This window comes from Nicotiana sylvestris, chromosome 3 (genome assembly GCF_000393655.2).
Source record: "Nicotiana sylvestris chromosome 3, ASM39365v2, whole genome shotgun sequence".
Lineage (NCBI taxonomy): Eukaryota > Viridiplantae > Streptophyta > Magnoliopsida > Solanales > Solanaceae > Nicotiana > Nicotiana sylvestris.
In genome coordinates this window covers 215,085,319-215,094,170 of record NC_091059.1, presented here as the reverse complement: position 1 = coordinate 215,094,170, position 8,852 = coordinate 215,085,319, and positions in this window count along the sequence as shown.

Genomic DNA, 8,852 nt, shown 5'->3' with positions numbered 1-8,852 from the left:
TCCTAGGGAACACTATAAGTCCCAGAAAGGCTGTCATAAAAGCCACTAGCCTGTGTTCGTCCCACTTTTGTCGGTTGCCTCTACTGCATAGCTTGAAATCCGGCTTATTGAACCCGCCCATGTGACCGTATCTAGCATATATGAGGTGGAGACTGCAGAATCCTTTGGCAAGATCTGGATGGTGGAATGTCCGAGGTATTTTTAGGAAATCCAGAAACCTGTGTACCGTGACAGCTCTAGGTGCAATTAAGTATTTGAATCTAAAAGGGGCTTCATCAATCCCGATGTACCCTGCTATTTCTTCCAACGTCGGGGTGAGCTCGAAGTCCGAAAAATGGAACACGTTGTGTGCGGAATCCCAACAAGTGACCAATGATCTGATGATATCACCCCGAGGCTGAATGTTTAGTAGGTCCGGGAGACCTTTCAGATATTTCCTTACTTTGTCTTGCCCTTCTTTGCCTAAGTCGTTCCACCATAACCGCAACTCAAACGGGATCCTGGTCATTATTGAAAAGGGTTCGTTTTGTACCGTGCTCATCCTGCACATTTATTGGGGTGATTATGCCTAAGTGAATAATAAAAAATAAAAAAAATAATAAAACTTTATTTAGACGTCTACTTTTATAAAACTTTATGAAAAACCCTGCACATTTATTACTTTCATGACTTTTGGCAAAACCAGTAATTTTGCCACAAATAAAGGCGTATTTTTATATTTGTATATATATATGTAGAGATATATATATATATCAAAAATAAGACTCTTTTCCATCTTCATTTTTGCGACAGGACAAACCATATATATATATATTTAAAAGTATATAAAAGTAGAACGACGACCCCTTTTTTCTTCTTTTCTATTTTTCCTTTGCAATTAATTAAAATAAAACTAATAAGACATTTTCCTTTCATTTTCTCAAAATTTCAGCAGAGTTTTGACTGTATTTTGGCATTGGCTTTTTTTTTTTTCAAAAATAAACAATTAACTCCTTAACCGCTATTCCTTCCCCTTTTTTTTCGATTTCCATTATTCAAACACTGGTCAGCATGCGGGCTTGAGACAAATAGATGCACGGAAAACAAATGGGATGCATTAGGATGGTCCTTTCATACCAGGTTGCTAGTCCTAGACGGACCCAACCCCTGTGTTGAGTCCCCTAAGTCATATGCAACATGATGCAAATAAGCGCTCCTACTAGGGATCCGGCATGAAGTCACGTTATTCTATGTTCAAAACCTGGGTCAGTGTTCTAGACAGTGTACCCGAGCAGACAACTCGGGCCGAGGAGGGGCAACTTACCGGGAACCAAAAGGCCGTCCGGCTTCGTAACTTATCCGTCCTCTTTCTTATTTCGGGTATTGACACTAACAGAATAGGGAGTCTCGACCAGCGAGCTTCTCCCCGGAGGTAAGAAGAGAAGGGTTTCGGCACAGTTTATATATACAGTCCAAATAATATCAAAGCAGTAAAAGCAGCATTTAGCACATTAGGCTCAAACACGTAAAAAACCAGATAATAAATAAAGCCAAATAATAACAATTATTTTAAGCTCGAATTCTTAACCCTGAACCAGTGGTTCTGGGTTACAGATCCCCAGCGGAGTCGCCAGAGCTGTCACACCTCCTTTTTACGCGCCCGCGGGGGCGCAGGGGAGTTTTTTCCAATTAAAGGACAATCGAAACGGGATTGGTTTAATTATTCAGAGTCGCCACTTGGGAGATTTAGGGTGTCCCAAGTCACCAATTTTAATCCCGAATCGAGGAAAAGAATGACTCTATATTATGGTCTGCGTACCAGAAATCCGGATAAGGAATTCTGTTAACCCGGGAGAAGGTGTTAGGCATTCCCGAGTTCCGTGGTTCTAGCACGGTCGCTCAACTGTTATATTCGGCTTGATTATCTGATTTTATACAAGTGTGAACTTATGTGCAAAATTTAACTTTTAACCGCTTTTATCATTTACTGTTTTTATCAAGAATTGCAACGTTGTGAAAATGTATCTCGAACCGCGTTACAATCAATGTACCCGTGGTCGTCGACACACTTTGACTCCGTTGAGATTTGGATTTGGGTCACATCAATGTGCACCCGAGTTTAAGGAAATTAAATTATTAAAGGCGCGCCTAAAGCGACTAGCGTATTTATTTTGGGTAGGACCGTGGAATTTTACTAAACGGTCCATCCCGAAGCCTAAACAATTTTTAAAGCAATATTTATTGAGGGCCCCGCAATTTGTATTTTTATTTGGCGAGGCTCACCTCGTTCTTTATTTCTAATGAATTTGCAACGTCATGGACATGCATCTCGAACCACGTCACAGTCAATGTACCCGTGATTAGAGAGGCATTTCGAATCCGTCGAGATTTGGATTTGGGTCACATAAATGTGCACCCGAGTTTAAGAAGGTAAAGTTTATTAAAGCGTATCCTAAAGAGACTAACGTGTTGTCATTTTAGGAAGGTTGTGAGATTTGCTAAACAACCCGTCCGGGAAACTAAATGCTTCAATGATTTACATTTAACAAGGGCCCCGCATCTGCGTGTTTTGTTTATTTTCATCGAGGCTCATCTCGTTCTTATTTTAAAAGGATATCCTATAGCAACTACGTTTCTTGTCGTGTTCGTCTCTATCAATTGAAAACGGTAGACAGTCCTAATTAATTACATGATTGCGAGTTTACTTATAACAGGATTTAAAATGCTTTTACAGAATAATAAAATGTGACTGCGATTATGGATAACTAGCCGAAAATTATGGGCCCAAACCTAGCTCATGCGAGATGGCCAGACTTAGGCCCCCTTTTTCGATATGGGCCTAACTGATTTGTTTCGATTTGGGCTCGGCCTTCATGAGATTGAGGCCTAGGACTGATTCTTTGTTCTGTGAAATGAGTTTATCAATTTATATGGGACAATCTGGCAAAAGGAGAAAGAATTTTAACTAAAGTGGATAGTTTTCCTATTTGGCTTACATTAGAGAATATATTACACCCTCAGACTAAGTCTAAAGGTACAACTTATTACACTGGGAATGTTTTTTCACCTAACAGCACACATACATGACTAGCATGCATTAACCTGCATTGATACACTAAGCATGTAGGCTACTTCTATTATCCAAACAAAAATGTAACTACTATATACTACATGACATTTAACACAACAGTCCACGTGTATATAAACAATCTGCAGGTCCTCTCTTTTGCATTTATGTTCAAACTCTCAGTTACATTAGTGGTATCGATTGTGTACCTGGTAAGGAGGACAAAGAAGAAAGGAATGATCAGCTAAGCAATATGCAGTGAATACAGCAACAGCAGATAACACCAACAACACAGCAACAACAACCAGCCACAATGATGAAGCTCACAAGTGGTCGAGCAACAAACAAGCAGTCCCAGAAACAGAATGATGAACCAACAGAAAACCAGAGTATTCAATATAACAGCACCAGCAGTTCAACAATCACAAACAGCTCGGCAAATAACCAACAACAATTAGCAAAGACAGCTTGGCTAACTTGAACTCCTAAGCAGTTTTCAGACAGTGTTTTGTTACAATATTCTGAAATTTTCTTTTTGTTTTTTTTTTCTTTCTCTCCAGACTCAAAAATGTCCAGCCTAAGACCCTTAAACTTCCGCCCCTGTTTTAGTTATCAAATGGCCTATTTATAGGCCAAATGCACCATTACAGCTGAGCTGCCCTGCCTGCCAATTGGCAGAATGCCCATACTCTTTTAAGCCCATGCTCAGCATGCTTGGTGTCAGCTCCCTTTATTCCCCACGCCTGGTTTTGTTTAATCCAGAATTATGGGCTCATTTGTTTATTCATTTTGAGCCCCCATACCCTTGTGTCTTGTTCCCCCATTGGTATTAGTTTAATCCTAAGTTAGTACCCTTTTTGTCAGCTCACTTAAACTAATTACTTCTGTTCTTTTTAAACACCCCAGAATACCCCCGTTAACCTTGATTATTACTGCCCCTGCCTATTGCAGCATTAGGGCATTTTTGCACTGATGAAAACTCGAACTCAGGACTGCCTAGACTGAACCCTTTTAGTCATTTTTATAATGCCAACAGACCATTTCAAACATTACTAGGTCATCCAGCCAGTGTCCGAGTTTAATTAGTTATGTGAAACTCCTAGCTCCTTCGATCCATTAGTTATAGAAAACTAATCGACGACATTTATCGAGTCGACTATACTAATTATAGCAGGTAATAATCAGTCGCTCATATAAACAACACGTTCGGGGACCTAAAGGGTATCAGACAACTTTTATTAAATTACTGGGCCTATATGAATTAGTTCCTTTGACGATTAATCTAACTGACGATCATGTTTATCACAGAGTGTATTCAGAACAAACAGAAGACAATCGACCAAATAAAGGGTCTTTAACAGAGATGAAAGAAATCTGGAAGAAGTAACAAAATAACAAACAAACACAAAGAGATATGCTGACAACTTATTTGGAAATAAAACAAAAGAACGGAAAACTTACCAAAATGTTTAAACCAAACAGACCCAAATCAAACTCGACTTCGAACCTTTGAGGCCGAACAAACCTTAATCAGGGTGTTCTCACATGAGAACACCTTGGTTAAGGTCTATTAGACCTCAAACCTATGTCAAAACTGGCCGGGTTCCCCAGGTGCATGTGCTTCAGAAGTCTGGATTTCCAGATCTGGATTTTTGGGAGTTGTGGGTGGATTCGGACCAAACCAAGCTTGGTTTGGTCACGAGGAAGGTCAGGAGAGTGTCTAGCATGAAGATGGGGTGGTTTGGCATAGGTCCAGGTTCGACTCAAATCTTCAAACGAAGATTCGAGACGAACGGAAGTGATTCGAGGCTTGTGGTTAGTGGATTCGTGTTCAGGATGGTCGGGTGCATCGGGGGTGTTATTTTGGTGGTCATCGGAACTGTGGTTGCCAGGCTTATGGTGGGAAACCTAGGCTGCTAGGGTTTGAGAGGAAAGGGAGCCTGGGGAAGATGGTGAATAGTGGCCGAGGGGGGGGTGTGGCTTGGGGCGTGGGGTAAGGGGGTTAGGTTTATATATGTATTGAGGGTTTAGATCCTGGCCATTGGATCAATTGAGATCAAGGGCCAGGATCTAACCATTGAGGAGGGACGACGTCGTTCGGGAGATGATAGTGGGTTATGACCGGGTAGGGGATTGGATCGGGTCATGTTGACGGGTTTAGAGGAAGGCCTGGATCCGTTGGATCAATGGGAATGAACGGCCCAGATTAACTTGCCTGAAACGACGTCGTTTCGACTTAGCAGGGGCTGTATTGGACCGTTTGATTGCCATGAATCAACGGCTCAGATTGAGGCGCTGATACGACGTCGTTTGGGACGTGTCCGGGCAGCCTGTGTTTGGACTGGATCTGTGTCCTGGTCTTGGGCCTATTTTGTTTCATTTCTTGGCCCAAACCGATTTTCCCTACTCTTTTGCTTTTGTTTTCTTTCTTATTATTTTTTCTTTTCTTTTAAACAAAATAAAAATAACAAATAATAAGGTAACGGAATTAAACAACAATGCAACATTTTAACACAATTATCACAAAAATATTTACGTAGGTTAGCTAAGAGCCTAGGGCGAACGGTGCACATATATATTTTTTGAATTTTCTTTTACTGACCGAATTATGGTTTAACCATCCTAATACATATATTTTGTATTTTGTTTGTTAATGATTAAATGCAAAAAAAAGAATGGACAGATCCACAAGTGACTAACAACACATGAAAACTCGAACAATTGTACAACGAAGCCATTTGTCACTATTTTTATTTTCTTTTGGAGCGAATGTCCGTAAAGCAAAAATCACGTGCTTACACCTATTTTAAAAATATATATATATATATATATATATATATATATTATTTTTAAAATATAGCTAATATTTTACAGTCTTGGGTCTAACTTTTGAAATATTACTTTAACTACAATGGGCCCAAGTCAATTTGGTCTATTAAGACAAAAAGGTCTTTAATTTCTTAGGGTTTATTTGCTTCTCTTTCACCCCTTCATAACAGATACGCAGCGAAGCTTCAAGGCCAACTCTCTTCTCTCTCTCTAAAATTCTTGATATTGTACAGGAGAACAAGAGTAGACTGTAGATGCTAGAGGTTTTTCGTTCTCGTTGCTCCAAATTATATGGAGTCCAACAACAGTTCTGTTGAAAGGAAAGAGCCGTCTCAGGTTAGTTCAAGGAGCCCTCAAACTTACTCTCAAAGTTCTAGCAAAAAGAATTCCAATATCTCAAAGTTAGGATCTGTTAATTTTAGCTTGAACTTCTATTAATTCCAATAGTAAAGTTTGCATTTTTACCTACAAATGAACCAAACCCAATAAAGAAAATCAAACATATAATAGAAAGTGATACCAAAATCCAACCAAAATAATCAAACAGATAAGTGGTTTTAATATCATAGTTTCATATTTTGAAGAGCAACATCATTTTGAAAATTCTTTTTTTTTCAAATTTCAACCAATTTATGTTCAAACATTAGCTAAGTATTTTTGAATCATTTCTGTAGTTCTTTTTGTTCTTGACCACTATTTGCTTGTTTCGTCTCTCTTAGCAGATGGAAATACAACCTCCGGAAGCCGAGGTTCAGGAAATTCCTCATCTTGAAGGAAATAGTACTCCAGTTGTTCATACAAGTGTTCCTACTCCTCCTAAAAAGCATAAAAGAGCAGCACCTTCTGAAAATGATTCTGGCCTTGGGAGGGAAACATCAGACATTTGGAAATACTTTACAAAATTCATTGATAAAGATGGTAAGCATAAGTCAAAATGTAGTTTCTGTACTAAAATTTTTGCTTCCGATACTAAGAAAAATGGGACTACTACATTATGGAACCATTTGTATGTTGTTTGTAAGAAATCCCCTTTTAGATTCATAGACAGAACACAACCAACACTCAGGTCTTTCCCAATTAAAGGAAGCGGACAAGGAGGTAATGTTGGTACATGTAAACTAGAAAGAGTTGTGTATAATGTCAATGAAGTAAGAAGGGCTATTGTTGAATTCGTGATCATTGATGAACAACCATTTAAAGTCGTCAAGGGGGAAGGTTTTAAAAGATTAATGTCAATTGTTGTGCCTAATTTTGAGTTACCCTCTCGTTTGACTGTTGCTAGGCAATGTTTAAAAATTTATCATGAGGAAAAAGAAAAGCTTAAAAAACAGATTCAAAATCAGCATGTATGCCTCACTAGTGATGCATGGACATCTCTCAAAAACTTAACTTACATGGTTATAACTGTCCACTGGATTGATGATAATTGGAACTTGCAAAAAAGAAATTCTGAACTTTTTTCAAGTTCCAGATCATAAGGGTGAAACAATTGCAAAAGGTATTGAGGTTTGTTTGTTAGATTGGGAATTGAAAATCTATTCAATGTGACCCTAGATAATGCAACTGCTAATGATGCAACAATTAGACACTTGAAAGGGAGGATTGAGGATTGGATATGAATTGTCTTGGAAAATGACTTTCTACATGTTAGATGTACTGCTCACATTTTGAATTTAATTGTAAAAGAAGGATTAAGTGATTATATTGAGTCTATTTCTCGAGTCAGAAATGTTGTGAAGTATGTCAAGTCCTCTTCTGCAAGATTAGCTTCCTTTAAATCAATTGTTGAAAAGGTAAAGATTGATAGCCATGGCCTTTTGAGTTTAGATGTTGAAACCAGGTGGAACTCAACTTATATGATGTTAAGTACAACTATAAAATTTGAGAAGGCCTTTTCAAGATTGTATATTGATGATCACAAGTACCAAAAATATTGTCTAGATATGATTGGAAAAGTATCGCACCCAAGTGCGGATGATTGGAAGAAGGTAAAAGTTTTTACAAAGTTTCTTGACATTTTCTACCAGATGACTTTGAAATTTTCAGGAACTTTGTATGTTACTTCAAATTCTTTCTTCCATGAGCTTTTTAATCTTCTTAACTTTATTGCCAAAAATTCTCAAGGTGATGATCTAGTTCTGGTTGATATGGTTGTTAAGATGAAACTCAAGTTTAATATATATTGGGGTGACTTTGGTAATATGAATATGTTATTATTTGTCGCTGTTGTGTTGGATCCTCGGTATAAGATGAGGTATGTGAAGTTCATATTTGCTAAATCTTATGGTTCTGTTGTGGGAAATTTGAGATCAGAGAAAGTCATGGATACTCTATCTCGCTTGTATAATTGCTATAAAGATTCTTATGCTGAAAATTCTGATGAGATTTTGGGAGGTCAAGTTAGTATGATGAATGAAGGTGATACTGGAGAGATATGACAATCACAATGGGAAAAATATTTGTAAGAGCAAGATAATGAAGGAAGTAAGACTGATCTTGAGAGGTATTTGGCAGATGATTTGGAGTTGGCCAAAGATTTTAATATCTTGTCTTGGTGGAAAGATGCAAGTAAAAGGTATCCAATTGTTTCTAGGATTGCAAGAGATGTTCTTGCAATTCCTATTTCTACTGTTGCATCTGAATCGGCTTTTAGTACTGGTGGGAGGATTCTTGATTCCTACCGAAGTTCTTTATCGCCAAAGACAGTAGAAGCTCTAATTTGCACTCAACAATGGCTCAGGTCAACTCCCAAAGAATTCAACATTGAAGATATTTTAGAAGAAATCCATAAACTTGAACTAGTTGAAAAAGGTAATTTTATAGATTTAACTCATTATGAATATATTTATATTTGTGAATTACTTAATGCTTAATATTTTCATTTTTTTATCTTTCAGAATATAAAAAAATGGTTTGAGCATTGATTAGATCTGATGATGCAACTGGCTTCAACCATATTCTTGCTACTATTTTACTT